The following is a 17,817-nucleotide window of genomic DNA, read 5'->3' as shown; positions in this document are numbered from 1 at the left end:
TGCTCTTTGTAAATGCAGAGTTTAGCTACAAGAGAGATGAAGTTGAGGATGGCTAGGAGCTGGAAGGGGTTTATGAGATGTTCTGTTTGCAATAGCTAACTCCATGCAAGTAGGGAGTTTGGAGCTCTCTCTGATCATTGCTGAAGTTGCCTTTGACTTCTTGACGGTGGTTGGAGCAAAGAAGTGTTTGCTGCCAGATTGGGGAACCACCATCTCTAGGAATAATTTAGTGTCATGGCTTTTTAATTGCAACATGGTCTCGGACATCTTCAGGTGCTACAGTGTGATGCTCCTTGAAAAAAAGAAATATTATTTCCTGGATTTCTCCCCAGCATCATTTCCATGGAGTTACTCGGTCTGACTCCATGGAATAAAATTCAGATCTCACCTGCCCACTCCCTGTATGACCCTGGAGGTTAAAGGCAGCATTTCCTAAAGCTGTTTGGCAACACCAGATTTACCAGTGTGGGATTTTGTCTGAAAAAAGGCAGGAAATAATCCTCTAGGGTGATGTGCTGGCTTCTTTCCCCTTACACCCTGGATGCTCTGGAAAGGCTCCGAAAAGGAGTAACAGTCTAGATTTGTCTTAGGATCACAGGGAGATTCAAGTTGGAAGGAACTTCAGAAGATCTCTGCTCCAACCTCCTCCAAGCAGGGCCAGCCCTGAGGTCAGCCCAGGTTGCTCAGGGCTGTGTTCAGTCTGCTTCTGACAGCCTCCAAGGATGGAGACAGTGCAACCTCCCTGGGCCCCATACCCCAAACCTCAAAGATTTCCATGGGACCTGCTTCCCTTCAAGGACTTGCCCACTGCCACCACCTGCCCACCATCAGCACTACAGCTGTCCTCCCGTTGGGTGGCCACCAGCTCTGGGAGACACCCAGCCCTACACCCACCTTTTTCCCCTCCCTTTCATAATAGTTGTTTCAGCCTCAGATGAATGGTGGAAGCCACAACCTACAGCACTTGCTGTGTGGCCTCCCTGCATCTCCTTTATCTCCAGGAACAGCTTCCCACCTCTCCCATCCCGTTTCCTCAGGGGTTTGGATCCCTCTCCTCACTGTGCTTTGCCCTTCCAGGAGCCTCCTCTCCACGCTGCCTGGGGTTACATTTCTTAAAACACGAATGAAGCCAACAGCTTCTGCTTTTACAACTCTCCAGCTCACTCTCAAGTCTCTGCCTGTTGGCCTCGACCATCCGGCTGGGGAGAGGCTGCAACTTCAGGCAACACAATGTCTTCAAAAACTGGATGTGTAGGTGAAGCACATCTCTGAGCCTCTCCATGTTTGGCAGAGGTCCTCAGCCGGTGGTCCTGGAGAGCTCTGGGCTCCTCCCAAGGGGCCCACAGAAGGTGACTAAGAAAGTAAATTTGCCAGCATGCATATATTCACTTTAACTCCATTGCATCATACTGGAAAAATTTTAGAGGCTCTATGAAGATAGGAATGAGCCATGCTGCGCTGGTGCACCTCCCCTCTCAGTTTTCCTCTCCTAAACAGCCTCCCAGAAGCTGTTTCTCGCTTGAGACTATTTCCCTCCATCTTTCACCCACCACTTTTCCCAGAAAACAGCCAGAATTTCTCCTTGTCTGGAGTTTCACACTCTTGGACTCCCTGTTTCCAGCCTGCAATGGTTCCTGGCTCAGAAAGTTGTGAGCTGACATGGCCAGGGATGTCAGGAAGGGAAAATCAACCTAAGCTTTTCATCTCCTTTTGCCAACATTTCATTTAGGTGAGATATTCGTGCTGCCAATGCCAACATCTCCAACGGCCTCCCACCCACCTCCATGTTCAGTCCAGTGCTTCCCATCCCTTTGCAAAAGGAGGGAGCCACCAATGGTGCAGTGGGAGCTAACTCCTCCGACCCTCTTTCTCTCCTTTTTCTCTAAAAAATAACATCTATCTCCCCAGACTGCACCACTAGTTTCCCTTCTGCAGCCACTGCTGCCTTCTCATCTCCTTTTGAACCTCTTTTATAGCAAAATGCAGCTCCCAACCAAGTTCCTCACAGAGTTTCCCAGATACCCGATGAAGCAGTCCCTTGCTGACCACTTTGCTGTGTGCTCTGTTTGTTGGATCCAGGGGAAGGAAACAGCAATGAGATCATTTGGAACTATTTTTTTCCTGATTTGGCTTGCCCAGCGGAAAGCCAGGCGTCTGATCAGCAAACACTTAGCAGTGACTACCTTCACCCTCTTTGATAACTTAAATTATACTCATTATCACTCATCCATGAAAACAAAAGTGATGACAATTAAAACCAGCAACACTCCATCCTCCTTTTTCATCCTTCTTTAGTCGGGAGGGAGGAAGGCTGAGCTCGCAAGCTCAGCCCTGTTTGGTGGAGGGGCCATGGGAGCTGGCGGGGACCCACGGGTGGGACAAAGCCAGCAGCTGAAGCACCAGTCCAGGCTCAGCTCCCACGTTTTGTTCAATGACGGATAGGGATGAAAGCACTGTCCCCCCCAGAGCCGTTTAATTATGGATTTGATGCTCGGCATGGATCCTGGTGCTTTACCGGGCACGCGCCGTAGGCAGGCTGGGATGCACTCAGCAAGCATCTCTGCGTGGCAGCATTCAGGGCTCGCCAGCCGCCGCATCCCTCTCTTACCAAGACAAATTAGAGGAATAAGGTTCATTTTATGGCTGGCTCGAACTGGGTCAGGTTTGAACCTACTAGCAAAAGGATCTGTTGTAATTCAAATACGCGATTAAGGAGATCTGGAAGGGAACATGCAGGGAAAAATATTGTATTTGGTCAATTTGGTGCCATTCAGCGTGCAGTATTTTCCCATCTGCAAGCAAGAAAAACAAACCCACTCATTTACAAAACAATAAGCAGAGCCTAAACCCCAGCCTTGGGAAGGAAAGCTGCTGACAGCTTCCCTGTTCCCGATTACTCTTGTGAAATAAGCAGCTTGGGAAAGCACACAGCTGCAACCAGCCGTAAGTCTTGGTTTACTAATAAACTCGTCTCTCTCTACCTCTAGGACAGTTACAGCTGGAAAGTGAGACGCTACGGCCTGTTTCTTAACATGCTGGGGAAACCTCCACTGAAAATCAGAGCTGACATCAAAGAAACTCTATCCCAATGCCAGCGAGCAACCTTTAGTGTGCTTCATGAGCTGAAGAATCTTCAGAGACTTAAGGGAAAGCATCTAGAAGCAAGACCCAGTCATGAAGAGCTCACAGGGGAGCCACAGCACTGACATTCCATACAGCCAGCTGTAGAGGCTCCCTGCAAGCTGTGCTTTGGAACCACGTCTTAGGAAGCAGCAGCCCAAAATCTGCTTTTTGGCTGCTCTCTGCTGCAGGCCTGAACGCTGAGTGTTAGAGGGGTTGAGCTTTCCTGGAGCCAGCTTCTTCATGACCCGAGAAACTTTAGGTCTTGCATCACCCCAGCCTTTTTCAGCAGCTCCCATCAGTTTTCCTCCCGAATTACTGCAGGGAGAGCCATCGGTCCAGGCTGCAGGCAGGACAAGTGTGAAGCGCATGGGTGGAGGATTATTTCAGATTATTTCACCTTTGCCAGCCTCACTGTTGTTGCACACACCATGGGTCAAGTTCGAAGATCAAACCCGTGTCTTTCACAAGAGAATGAGACAGGGATGGCAGCCCTGGTTTCTCATCGCTGGGCATGGGGAGGAACTGTGTCGCTCCGACCTGGAGCACAAAAGGCTTTGTGGGCTCTTTATCCCTTGCACTAAACCGGCACCGGCCTCCACAAGACCGTGATTTACAACTTTCTATCTACCCTGAGGGCTGCCCCAGCCGGCACAACAGTGATTCGAGCAGGAGCAGCTTTCTCAGTGGGTGTTTGTAAAGCGCTAGACACAACAGAGCGATATTTCAGTGGGGAATCCCATAGACCTTAATTTATTTATTGTCGTTAGGAGTAATAATACTAATGCAGCCGCAAAGAGATTAAAAGACCGGGTGTGCAGGCACAGAAATCTTCCCAGAGCTCAGTCAGCTGGCAAATGGCTAAAAAGTTTACTAGAAAGTGGTGCCACCAGTTCTTTAACCACAGAGTGACGTCTTTTTGTATTTCACCCCGAAGACAGCATCCATCTCATCGCCCACATGTGACCCGAAAGGGATGGTTAAATCCCACGGAGCCCATACGCCTGTCGCTGTCACCTAAGGTCAATGGGTTTGATGGGCGGCTGGCTTTCCTGTTCCCCAAGAAACGCAGCCGAGACAGCTGGGCAGCCTCTTCCCAAGGGGTTTTCCCACCACTTCATTCACACTTGCCAGCTTTCCTTTGGGAAAGGGGCATTGTCAGCCCTTTCCTGGAAGTCATGTGTGACACTGGGTAGCAGCAGCTGGCTTATTTATGACGCTCTGCTGGTTGGCTGCAAATACAATGCACAAAATGGTCTCCAGTAGCTACTCGCACAGGGATGCAGGGCACACAAGCTAAACTGAAATCACAGCTCTCATTTAAGCAGAGTCTCTGCGTGCCTCTGACTACCAGGAGAGAAGAAAAAAAAAAAACTCTTTAAAAAAATCATATGCTTTTCTTCTCAGTGTCTTACGAGCCTCCTTCAATGGGAGAGTGAAGTGAGTCAACTGCAGCTATTATAACTTTTCCTCATGCAAAACTTTTCATTCCTGCAGATATTTTAAATAAAACCCCAAAATTAATTTACCATTTTTTTTTCCCCACCATCCAATCCAGCTGTACCTGAGGAGCAACATGTCAGCCTGTGTTCACCAGCTAAAAGTGCCCTGAAACACAGAACAGAGCCTTTATTGGTTATTTGAGGCTTGGAGCTGCCCATGCAAGTACCGAACATGTAAGGGAGATTTGTGGTGTGAAAGCACCTGCTGAGGTCACCTTGCAGTGCAAAACCTGGGCAGCATTCTGTGGACACATTAAAGTCAGGCTGGGAAGATAGAAAGGAGGGTGCCTGTGTGCCAGATCACAGATACAGGGTGGGTTGGGAAGCAAAAATCCATCATCACCAGCTCATGAGAGCACAGCAGGGATGTGAGACTCCTGATGCTCTTGTGCAAAAGACTCTGGATGCTCAGAGGGGCTGGTAGCAGATTTTAGGTGGGACATAGTACCACATACACTATGTTTCCCTGTTTGATCTCTGTGGTTTGCACCTTTGAGTCAAAATCAGATTTTTGCAGCTGCCATCTTGCCAGGGGCAGTTCTGCTGCCAGTTCCCCCAGCCATGAAGCCTCCTGCCCATAGCCCTCAGCAGGCAGCGCAGAAGGGGTGTTTAGTCCGTAATTCTGTCAAATATGTAATGAAATTTCTTAGCCTTTCTGTACAGTATTTTTTCTCCTACTTCACTCACAAAGAGCATGAGCCCTTTGTGAATGTTGGCTCCGAGACCCACAGGGAGGTTGGGCAGCAGCCGTAAGCCAGCGCACAGAGCCATTAGTAAGTGATGTTCCAGTCCCAGTTCTGAACTGGACTTCTTTGCTTTGGTGCTCACCACAAGACATGAATCACAGCCACGCAAACCAGCTGAGCCCCAGCACTTTAGGAAGGGATGATACTCAAAGCAGTGGGCTCAGCACCCCCAGTCCACAAAGAGCAACAGAGGAAAAGCCTTCCCCAAGAAATCAGTTGCCCATTTTGGCTGTTACTGGCACCGCGGTGGCACCTAGAAGCCACAAGAGATATGTGAGTCCGCAGCAGATGGATAAATATCTGTGCACATCGTGGTCAGTGTGATGATGCTCCTCCCTGTATCCCCAGCAATAAGCCCAACGAAGGGGCTTAGCCAGGCGGGGATCTCAGCCAGGCTGGGGACCAGAGAGGTGATTTGAGACAGAGCCACGGCAAATTCCCGAAAAAGGAATGAATTAGCACCATCCAATGTCCAGGTCTCCATCCTGCCTTATGTGAACCCCCAGCGCTTTGCTTGTGAGCTGCAAGCAGGCGGCACAGGCTGCACGAAATGTACGGGGGCAGAAAGGCAACCTCCAGTGTCACTAACGGTGAAAATAAATACATGCTAGGTGTCTCGCCTCTGCTGTCCAGTTTTCTATCTGGAACTAATTTTGTTGTCATTCTGATGAGTGACGAGATAATTGCTGCAGCTGGGCTATTCAGACTGTTCCAAAGAAACTCTTTTTTTCATTAATTCAGGCGGTGATTACATACTCCAAGGCAAATTTCTTCTGCATGTAACCCCATTAAGGCAGCGCCTTTACCCTGGGGATGGGCTTAGCCCTCACTGTTTAAAGAGCGTGTTCACATTTCTTTGTTCTATGGGAGACAAAGGAAAAGCTTTTTTCCTAAATAGAAAAAAAATAAGGAGAACTGGTATCTTCCTGCACAAAACAGGACACTTCAGATGCAATCACAGGTTATTAGAAATGATCCGTTCGTGCCCCAGAGTCAGGAAAAATGCCAAATTATTGCTTTCAAAATACCTTTGAAATATTCTGTTTTCTAGAGAGCGCTTGGGCGAGGGGAAGGAGGAGCGTGCTGCTCGCCTGGCACGGCACAGACACTGCCTTTGCATGACAGATCTGGGGACAATGATCAGAAACTATTCCTCAACCAGCTGGGAGAGATTTCCAGTCGAAGAGCGCTTTGTGCGGAGGAGGGGACTGCATAAAAGCGAGACAAGAGCTAAAAAGGGAGGAGGGGTGAAGCTGCCCGGGATAATCGCTGTGATAGCATCTGTAGAAACGTCTGCAAAGCCCTTCGTGTTGCTGCTCTGTGCTTTCTGCCACACAACCAGCGTGATGCTCTTCCATGCTGTGCTGGCAATATAATGAAGCAAAAGAAGGTCTGAGGTCTGGTGATACAAAATGAGATTTCACCGCTGCTCGTTTTCCTGACTGTAAAATAATAACATCAGGACATAGGATTGTACACTGAAGAAGGAGTATCTGCAAAACGCAAGAGGGTTTTGTGTGAATGGGATTCCTATTTAGCCAGCACGGTAATATCCACTGTTTACTAGCTAAAAGGAAGCTAAAATTAGGATATAGAAGTGTCCTACACTGACAGCACAGAAATAAAATTGCCCTATTGTCAAGAGAAGGGTGTGGGGAATCTCCCATCTTTGACCTTGACTTTGACCTTGTCTGCCTTCTCCCTTGTGTTATCCAGAGCTTTTCATTTAGTCCTTTGCCTTGCTTGATCTTTAAAAAGGGAACAATAGGAACTGAGCTGTCAAGTTAAATGGCAATTTATAGCTGTTACCATATCAGAAACAAAGGAGTTGGGCTTTTACAGGACGGCCTCCTGGCAACACTAATTTCAAGGCAGCCCTTCAGCAAATTGCTCTCTTGCAGCCCATTAAATGAAAACGAACCACTGATCTCATTAGCAATCGCTGGTGAGGCATGGCTGCTGCTGGCGCATGGCTTTGAGCCGCGCTGAAGGCAAAGGCTACCAAATCTTGCAAAGGCCAAATATCCTTTTTTTTTTTTTTTTTTTTTTTTGTCAAAAGGGGTGTTTTTACAATCCGATGGCTTGCTGAAGACAGCTTGTGTCATCACAGAGCTGTGTATAGCCCCATGGGTGAGGAAGGGCAATGTTCACCTCAGGCTGCTGTTTGGTGCAGAGGGACCTGCCTCTGCCCTGTCTCCACAGGGATTTTATGTCTACTTCCAGTGCAAATCACAGCATTTTTTCCCCCTTCCATTAAAACTGTGACAATGTCTTGGGAATCTGTGCTGAAATTCTAGCTTGCTACAAAACCCCAACATCTCAAAGCTTGCTATGAAACCAAAAGCCCACAAAATGTACCTTCAGATAACAGCTTGGGAAAGAGGACATTCATGAAACTCATTTAATTTTTAACACACACCTTACGCTTACCTCTGCAGCATCTCCATGAGCAGTAGAAGCAAGCTATGTGTCATACCAAGTCTCCTTGTGACAATTAGAGCCAAGCAGGCTTTAGTGGTGGCTTTGGCAGAGCTGGGTTAACGGTGGGACTTGACCATCTTAAAGGTCTTTTCCAACTTAAACGGTTCTATGATTCTATGTCATTGCAACTGACCTCCATGCAGGAGAGGACACGGCGTCCCTGTGTCCACAAAGGCTTTTGGCTGAGCTAGTTAGAACAAGTGAGGTCACTTGGCGTAAAAGCATCTGCTGACTTAGGAAACCCTTTGAGATTTCCAAAGCCTGGAGCTTTGCCTTTGTTGTGCCATCCTGGAAGAAGCCTCTGCCAGAGCTGATCAAGACAACTTTTTTATCATGGGTTTAAGAGATGAACCAGAAATATAAAATACATGGTTTCATAGAATCACAGATTCATGGCAAGGTTTGGGTTGGAAGGGGCCTTTAAAGGCCATCTAGTCCAACCCCCTGCCACAGGCAGGGACATCTGCAACCAGACCAGGTTGCTCAGAGCCCCGTCCAGCCTGGTCTTGAATGTTTCCAGGGATGGGGCATCTCTCAGTTCTCGGGGCAACTTGTGCCAGGGTCTCACCACCCTCAGCATAAAATGTTTCTTCTTTGTATCTAGTCTTTTTAGTTTCATGTAGGAAGCTCCCACTGCCAAGAGCTTAGGCAGAGGAGCAGGACTGAATGTGTGGTATTTCACTCCTAACATCTCATTTCAGGGAAAAAGCCATGAAATTGCCACACCTCTTAGCCCATTGCACAGAAGACGGTCAGCCTTTGTAAGGCTCTTGATGCAAATGAGTGAAACTATCCAAGGGCACACTGCTAGCATTGCAATTGCGTTGTAAACCTTCCCGCAATCAGTCACAAAGTGCATCCCTCAGTTCCTCCTGGTATTCAAAAGCAGTTAGAAAAATCTCCCTGGATTAGAAAAAAAAAAAAAAAAAAAAAAAAAAAAAGGGAAAAAACATGTAACACGTGAGGGTTTTCTTAGGAAGGAGTTCCAGGGGAAACCATGAACGACCTCCTGGCTGCAGAGAGCAGATAATGGCAGTGAGAGGTAAGGACAAGCTGGCGGCACGATGGGGCATTCAAGAGCAGACACGACACGGCGGGGGGCGGGGGGGTGGCAGATCCCTGGGGGAATCTGCTCCTCTCTATTTAACAGGAGACAAGATTTCTTTTATCCCTGAATTTCTATTTTCCTTTCTGCAGTGCATTGAGTTTCTCTGTTAATTCCGCAGCAACACAACCCAACGAGCCAGAGCCCACCCGCACAGCCGCTCTCCGCTCCGCTCCAGCACAGACGTAAATGTCAAGCACAAAGCCCACTCTGCCGGGGGATGCGCCTTTGAAATATCTGGAGTTTTGAAGCTGGTGACCAGTCATTTCTCGACCATGTTTATGTTCTGAAGAAGATTCAGCCCAAGCACAGGAAAGGGCAGATGACTAGTCGGAAGGACAAGGCTTGAGTGCCCACTGCATGTGCAAACCCCTCGCTTGAGCTGGGTGCATTTTCTCCCTAGACGGGCTAGAAAAGGCTTCTGGAGTTAACATTCCTATTAACTTAAACACATCACATTGTTATTAACTTAAATAACACTTCAGAAATGTTTACACACCTGAGAAAACTTTCCTTATATAGGAAATTCTCTGCACAGGGAAGGTTTTACCTCCCGCTATCTGAATTTATAAAAAAATCCTTTCTGAGTAGGTGCACCTCTGTAGGTGGGTAAGCTCCATTTCTGAGACCCTCGCCAACGGATTCTGGCCCAGATTTCCTATCAAACAGCATAAAATACTTGAGGCTGGACATGTGCCTCTCTCCCTCACTGCCGTGGTGCCAGCACTGCGGGCACACAGAAGTGCTGCTCCAGCTTCTTGCTTTGCAGGCACCAGGAGGCAGCAAATACACAATAAAGGTGCAAAGCCAAAGTGAAAATAGATCCTTGGCTGTTTCTTTGCCTCCTATTTCTATTACTTAGCTGGGCAAGTAGCAAAATGTACCACGATGTTCCTGCTTCTAATTGCAGCAGCTTCTTCCTTCTGGGTCTGCAGAGTTTTGCTGGCTCACGACGTACCTTTCCTTTAACTCCAGGCAAAACCTGACATTTGCTTTCACCCCCAGCACAAGATGCAGCTGGATCCTGAAAGAAACCCTGTGCCACGGTACCAAGGCTGGAAACTGCAGGAAACTCATTGCTCCTCCTTGCTTCTGAATGGACACAGAGCTTGCTTCTGGGGGTGGAAAATACAGCAGTTGTTGTGTCACTCAGTGCCTTAAATTTTGGTAATTTGGTGGAACGTGAGGTCTGTGATTTACTCCTAGGAATGCAAAAATGGCCGCACTGGAGCAGAGGACTGCCTGTGAGCCTGTCACTGCAATGGGCACAGACCCAGTGCCCTTTCTCCAAAGACTTCCACGAGCAGGTGCTTGGACACTGGCTGAAGAGCTCTTTCTAGACTGAGAAGCCAAATATCGATGTCATCCTCAAAAAAAACCCCACAAAACCAACCAAAGGTGGCAATCACAGCTGAGAAGCTTGCAAATTAAGTCATGGGATAAGAAGTCTGTGCAAAGGAATCACCACAGTCAGCAAAATATGGGTGCAGCAGGTCCCTGGGCCAAAATCACACTCCTGTGATGGTTACAGCCTCAAAGTGACACAGTCCTTTCTGGAAAACACCACCACTGAGGCCTTGCAGCAATGTGTGAGGACTCAGTGATTAATTTTCTCTGCTACATGCAAAAAGCATTTTTCCTTCTTCCCTCCTACACCAAAGAATCACCTGAAAGCCAAAAGGGTGAGTCTAACTTCAGATAGCAAAACAGGATTCTGGAGAGATTCCCATGGACAAGAGTGTACCCACCTACAGCAGAACAAACTCACGCCACCAGCTTATTTGCTTCAACATTTCCTCTGAAGCGATATAGATTTCGGTATGGCAGACAGTTCCTGCAGGCATGCTGCAGCAGATTAAATGTATGAATTACCTGCACAGCAGATCTTTGATATTACATAGCTCCCCCATATGCCAGAGAAAGATACAACCAACACCCGATAGTCAGAGGTAACGAAGCAATATTTATATGGGAAATAAAAAGGGCTCTTATCATACTTTTTAAACAGAAAAGGAGTTTTACTACGTGAACAGGTTGCTGAGGGGTAAGTGGGGATATCGCAGCACCGGTTTTGTTCACTGAGATGCCTCCAACCATAGGTGTGTGGTTCCACCATCAGTCTCCACATGGTGGAGGGCTGTTTGTCCCCCAACTCCAGGTCTGGCACAGAAGGTCACCGAGGTGCACACTGTGCTTGCAACCTTGCAGCCTCTTCCCTTGTTGTCCAAGAAAACCTGCTGTGGGTATTGTGTAGCTTGTCTGGGTTTGAAAGCGATGCAGCAAAGCAGCTATTCCCCCTGAAATATCAAAATAAATCAGTTTATCTGTATTTTTATTGCTTTTCCAACATCCCTGTATTGTGTCGTATCCTTTTAGACAGACCTCCGAAGGTGTCAGGGTTGACAAGGTTGAGACAGATTGTCTAGAGCACTCCTCTGGCACAGTTAGACTTAAGTCCTAAAATTTGGTACTGGAATAGATATAACTAAGCCATTCCACTTGCCTAGCAAAATTCGGCATCACGACTTGGTGACCATCCTCTCCAGAAATGGTCACAGTGGCTTCTTAATCAGTGAGCAGACCATCTAGAATATGGACACACAATTCAGCCAGATGTCTAGAAATGTAGAGGAAATGTAGAAGACTGTATGAAAAGTGTATTTGTAAAAATGTTGTGATGATTGTTAAAAATATAAGGTATAAAATGCAAAGGAAAAAAAAAAGGGGAGGAATTGTAGAGGAATGAAGCTGGGTTAATTAACATTGATAATATACAGCTGTGGGCTGGCTTCAGGGGCAGTGGGCTGGCTGATGTAGACAAGGTGCAGCTGTGGCTGGTTCTGTTAAGTGGTTGGGCAGCCAAGGAAGAAGGAGCAGCCAAGAAAGAGAGAGGAGGAAGAAGCAGAGATAGAACACATGCCCTGGGTGGGGAGAGACTAGAAGGCAGCAAAGGGACTGGCATGAAGAGTATGATGGTATGAGATGGTAAAAAGACCTTGTTGCAGCCAGCTAGTTTGGCAAGTGCTGTGACATAGAAACATGGTACTGGATGGACATGATCCAGGTTTTTCGTATTTCTGGGCAGGAAACAGCTTGTCATTGGTAAGGCAAAGAAACAAATGTGAAAGACTACCCTAGATTTGTAGGCAGGCATCACTGTAAGTTCAGCTTGACTTTCAGGGTTGGTCTGAACCACCAGTGAAATCTAGGACTTGGAAAAGGAGGTGGCTACACCAAGGTTTGTTCCTGGTTTTTTTTTTTTTTTGAGGTGCATATTTAGAGGAGGCTTTCTCTTCTGGACAGGCTGAGCACTTAGCAGAAGCTGTACAGTGATGCCTTGTGCCCGCAACATGAACTCTTACGCTCTAGGTCCAGATATTAGGCTGAGTTCCCCTCGAGTGATCACAACATTAGGGACAGAGCTGCACAGAAACTGCAGGAGAAATAGCATTTTCAACCAAAGTGGAGGGTCACAAACCTGGAGGAGAAGCTTTAAGTGCAGTTTCTAGTGAGAAGAGGCCATCACTCCGTCATGGCCCACGGGACCACTCCATTACACAGCTCTCAGTACCAGCCAGCAGGTCTAAATAAATCACTGGTGATGCAAAGGGCATCGACCTGGTGGTTTTTTGTTTGTTTTTTTTTCCCCCTAGCTCAGGTACCTGGGGCCCCTCTCTGAAACATGTACAGCAAATACACACCTGAGATCTCTGGGTATTTGCAGTTCACAGCACTGGGAGGTTTGCTCTGAGCAGAGGATGAAGCTCTTTCTCCATCTCTCTCTCTTGGGAGGTACCTTAACAGCTATCAACTTGGTAAAGCACAAAACGAACTAAACGGCAGCGCTGTGACATATTGGTTATTCCTCTATTTACTGTTTGGTCTCACTGTGGACCTTGAGCAATGCCAACTGCAAACAGCAGGATTGAAATAATGTTTGCTCGCTCCCCTAAGCTCTCTGCAGCATGTGCAAAAGCTCTGAGGACCCAATCCCATTTTTATTCCTGATTTATATTAGGAAAAAATTGTATTTCCACTTCCCCATGAAAATTATTACCCTTCCAGCCAAGAGCTGAGTGCAGCTCTAGGGATCCCATCAGGCCAGCTGAGTCCATGGCCGGAGTTAAGTGGGATGGAAATGCACAAACTCTTTAGGATTCTGCCCAAATTCTCCCACCATGTAATTCAGCTTGTCGGCACAGGGTAATATGAGCTTCACTAACTTGATGAATGTCTTAGATCATCTGCAGACTAAACAGATGCTGTGCTGAATAAATACACCTATAACTTACTCATTTTAGTGTGCTAAATGACATCCTTAGTGCAGCTAGGGAGGAGGAAAGTGGAGATACTTACCTTAACAGGCTGCTTGAAGAGGACTGCACTAATATTGATGCTGGATATCGAATCTAGAAAAAAAAAAAGTCGTCAATATGCACCTAAGCTTTTAGGCCTGATACCTGTTGGGTTTTGGGTTGATTTTTTTTTTTGAGTATTTCAGCCATATTTCCAAAGCACAGCACCCCACTGGAATAAACCTCTGCAGGAGGCAGAACTGAAAACTAAAGGTGCAGTGAAGAGCAACTCGTATTCATGACTCTTTCGAATATTGCTGAGGACCTTGCAATGCATTGGATCTGTCTTCTCAACACAGATGTGGTAGAGACGCTGTCATCCCCACCTTACAGAACTGGCTCAAAGGTGTTAGAATCAAATACCAAATTTACTTAAGCTTCAATGTTTCATGGATTCCCTTGGAAATTTTGTACCCAAATGCTTTAAAGGATTAGTGCTGAGTGACCTGCTTCCCCTGGGTGGGAACTGAGCTTTCATTGCTACACTAGTTGGAAGCAAAAATCATCTGTGCTGGAGCCATACCTCTGCAGGAGCTTTGCAGGGATTGAAAATCCAATTTCAAGTTATTCAACCACTGTGAAGCCTTTAATGCTTGCAAAATTCAAGGTAAAGTGGAAAAAAAAAAGAAAGAAAGAAAAAGAAACAAGAACAACACATCATCAGCTTCTCTACTGGCATGACAGGATAAACAAATCCAACAAGGTAAAGTAATCAGGTACGTGTCTGACAGGCCACAGGGCATGGCATGTCAAAGAGACTCAGAAACTCACTTTTGGCATTGATCTTGTACAATTCCCTTGGGATTAGAGAAGCTTTTTCCCATTCATGAATCACAAGCAGTGGCATGGACATGCTTGTGGGGTGCAGAGGAGGCGGGAACGCATTTTGCTCCAGGACAGCGTAGCCCATGCTGCAAGACTGGGCAGGGATTTCACTTCTGAGGGGGAGATTTTCAGCTGCAGGAGCAAAGCAGAGAAGTAAGGACTCATTGTGCCCCACAGACACTGCAAATACCATGGGCTGGGCCAGAAGAGACATGCCCCAGGGGAGCCAGTTTGGGCTATCAAACCTGTAGGTGGTTGGGCTGGTTGGAAATACCATGGGCTTGCTCTTGAAATGCACCAGTTCACCTGAATGTTTTGTTCAGCTTTGCATCTGATGCCCACAATGAGCCTACCTTAAAGCTAAGGGCACCTCTCTGCAAGGAAAGGCCAGGCTTTTGGGGAGGGTTCATGAGAGCTGCCAAGTTTAGGGGCTTCTAGTTTTCCAAGGGAAAAGAAAGGGGAAGCAGTTAGTGGTTTGCAGTGAAAACTCAAAAAAAAAAAAAAAAAAAAAAAAGTTCTTTGCCTTCCCCAAAAACATCCACATCGCAGCCAGACCAACTAACTGATGTCAGCCTGGATCTTAGCTCTGCATGGATGTTCTTGTGTTGAAATGGCTCCTGTTGCTGGACGACAGGCAGAAGCCAAAGACCGACCTTTGCATCTGTCCACCACATTGTGGTGGCACCTCTGTGTGTGTGTGTGGACCTCTGTGGTGGCAGATCCAAGCTAGCCCGGTGACTCCAGCACATCCATCTCCAGACCAAATCAAGGCAGACGCTGGAGCAGGAGAGTCTGCGCTGCATCCCTCCACTTGGCAATGCATTTCTGACGGGCCGTGCCATACAACAGCAGGACAATGGAGAAGACAGTTTTCTTCACTTTGGTTCACTGATACAGTTTGAAGACAATTTTGTTACAGCTCCTCCTGCAAAACAACAGGCAGATGCCTTGTCCCTGCCCTCAGCAACCCAGCCAGGAGGGACAGCCTGGCTCTGCCTTATCCCACAGCATCCCACGGACCATAATGAACTCTCATTCCCACCAAGACATGAAAAGGAAGCCTGGAAAGACAGTAGGAAATTTCTTCTGTGTACAGGTTAGGTAGTCCAGGATTTGGTTCTGAAGCTCTGCTTTTAACGGGACGTTGGATTCTTGCCTCATTTGCACTGGAGCTGCCAGCATTAACGTGGGTAATTCAGAGTCCCGCTGCACTGGCTGGTGGTCGTCTATGTGTTCGTCGCAGACACTGCCCTTTCTACCCTGACCCACGGCACTGCCTGGCTGTGAGAAAGGCGATGTTGTTTTGGGTTCAAATCACCTGATCCTGATGACACCCCAAGAGCTTGTGCACTGAGGTTTATTTTTCCTCCTTGACTTCAGCTCCCTTCATGCCATCTTTCTGTAGAGATTTGCTGGCTCTCAGCCTTAAACTACTTCCCTACAACGATGGTCCTGCAGAGAGCCCTGGGCTGGTGGCAAAGGTCGGGATAACGTGGAGCAGCTCTGCCTTGAGTGGACAAGTTCAGACTTGAGTTTCTGAGGTTCCAGTCTCCTCCTGTCCCTGCTAACTGCACTACGCAGAGACTTTGCTAGGAAGCATGAGCACCCGAGCTGCACAAGATCCATCACTGCATGGCCAATGCTTGGCCGGGATCTTCAGTTTGATTTTGGATACCTGAAGGTGGAAACCAAAACCACCCTCAGTGCAATGCAACGTCCGTTGATCCCTTCTTGCACTGCTGTGAGCTGGATCCATGTCCCAACCTGCAACTCTTTTTAGACTCATCAGGGTGGATAATGAAGACAACCGTCCTGGCTAGGTTGCCTCTCGTATGCTCCTCAGGCATCTCTGATTCCTATCTCACCACCAGGGTGCTTGACAAATCCTCATGTGCTCTTTGAAGTTTGATGGCAGGTTTGTGCAGGGATCTCAGCCATATCTTCTGCTCGGGGTGGGGATATCAGGACCCTGAAGAAAGGTCTGGTCTTCACTGGACCTGCAGAGAAGGGTTTCACCTTAACTGTTTCCTCCTGCAGGCTCAAATGTTTTTTCTGCTTGACTTTTGTCATCTGTCCATGCATTCCCCTTCTCCTCTGCTGCCAGGATCTGCACACCAATTACACACCAGCCGCTGTAGGCAGGGTTCATAACTGCCAAAACCAACGCAGGCTTCCTTTAGGAAAGCAGAAGTCATTAAGATTTATAATAACCTGTCAGAAGCTCACGATACAGTGAATCAGCATTAAACCTCAGATCTCACTAGTCTCTCTGCAGCCTGGCCTTGCAGGGCTTTGAAGCTGGAAGAAACAAGTTTCAAGTAATTATGTGTTCATGCTTGAATTTTAATTATATCCACATGCAGACACCGTTTGACTTTTTTTTGAGCATTTCTCTTAAAAGCACAAGTGTGGGATAACCACAGAATCCAAGGGAGGTAGGGAGTGATTTACACACTTCACTCCATCCATCCATCCACCCACCTACCCATCCACCCAGATATAAATTATGACCGAAAGTGATTTCAAGACCCTGTTTCTATCTTTATTAGAGCCAGATCAACCCAGCCTAGTAAATCCTGCATAAAGGCAATGGGAGGAAAGCCAGCCCTGAACTGCAAGGTCTGTAACACTCTCTCAGACAGCTGCTCTGTAAATCAGGGGACTTGTGTGATCCTGTAAATCACGACCATGATTAGGGTCAGAGGCTGCACGTGCTACACAAAGCAATGCCCAGGACTCCTCGGATTGCCAGGCTCCTGTGGGGACAAAGCCAGCATTTCTCCCCACTGCAGATTGCAAATTGCTGGGCTTTGCAAAGTCCCTGTCTCACAGGAGTCCGGCACAGAAAAAATAAATCCCGGTCTTTTAGGGATTCTGCTCTCACCTGATCTAGACGTCTGTCTCTAGAGGAGGAAGAAAAAGAGTTGCATTGCCAGATTTAGTATCTTACAGTGGCTCCACTTGGAAGCTGCCCAGAGCTTTGCAATATAACAAGCAACCCTGGTGGAGATGGATTAGCAGTCAGAGCGCAGGTGAAGGGGGTCAGCCATGCAAAAGGAAAGTAGTTTATCCACATTTCTGCGGCTCAATAACTGCACAGAGCCATAAACTAGAACAGCTTCCATGCTAGTACCAGCCACCTGAGTGTCTCAGCATGCCTGACACATAGCACATCACTGACATGTGGCCCCCTCATCTGCCTGATAAAATTCACTTGGCTCATTTAAGGCTAAGGAAATAGGAATGCTACAAGATTAAGCCAACTTCAGTCATGCTTTCACCTGCTCATCAGATAAACATGGCATTGCTTTCACGTCACCGTTTCTCCATAAGGCACCAAACACATCTGTGGACATCACCCATCTGATGGCACAGGGTGGTCACCAGCCACAACACGAGAGGACACAGGCGACCAGAGATGCTGATGTTCCAGCAGACAAGGGAATATGCCGAGGGACTTGATTTATTTGCACAAACACTGAGCAGGCACAGCTGGTGCAGGTGTGTTTCTGGTAACTCATTTGCGGGGTTATCCTTGGGCCAGGCTCCATAGGCTATACGGGAACCAGAAACGTGCTGCCTGTTTAATGTCATTACTTTCTTGTTTGTTCAACACTTTACCAGGAAGAGCTGCAATTCCCTACATTTAATGTTTGGCAGGTTACATCCTGCAGTGTAATTTC

Source organism: Falco naumanni, chromosome 1, assembly GCF_017639655.2.
Source record: "Falco naumanni isolate bFalNau1 chromosome 1, bFalNau1.pat, whole genome shotgun sequence".
Lineage (NCBI taxonomy): Eukaryota > Metazoa > Chordata > Aves > Falconiformes > Falconidae > Falco > Falco naumanni.
This window is presented reverse-complemented; position numbering follows the sequence as displayed.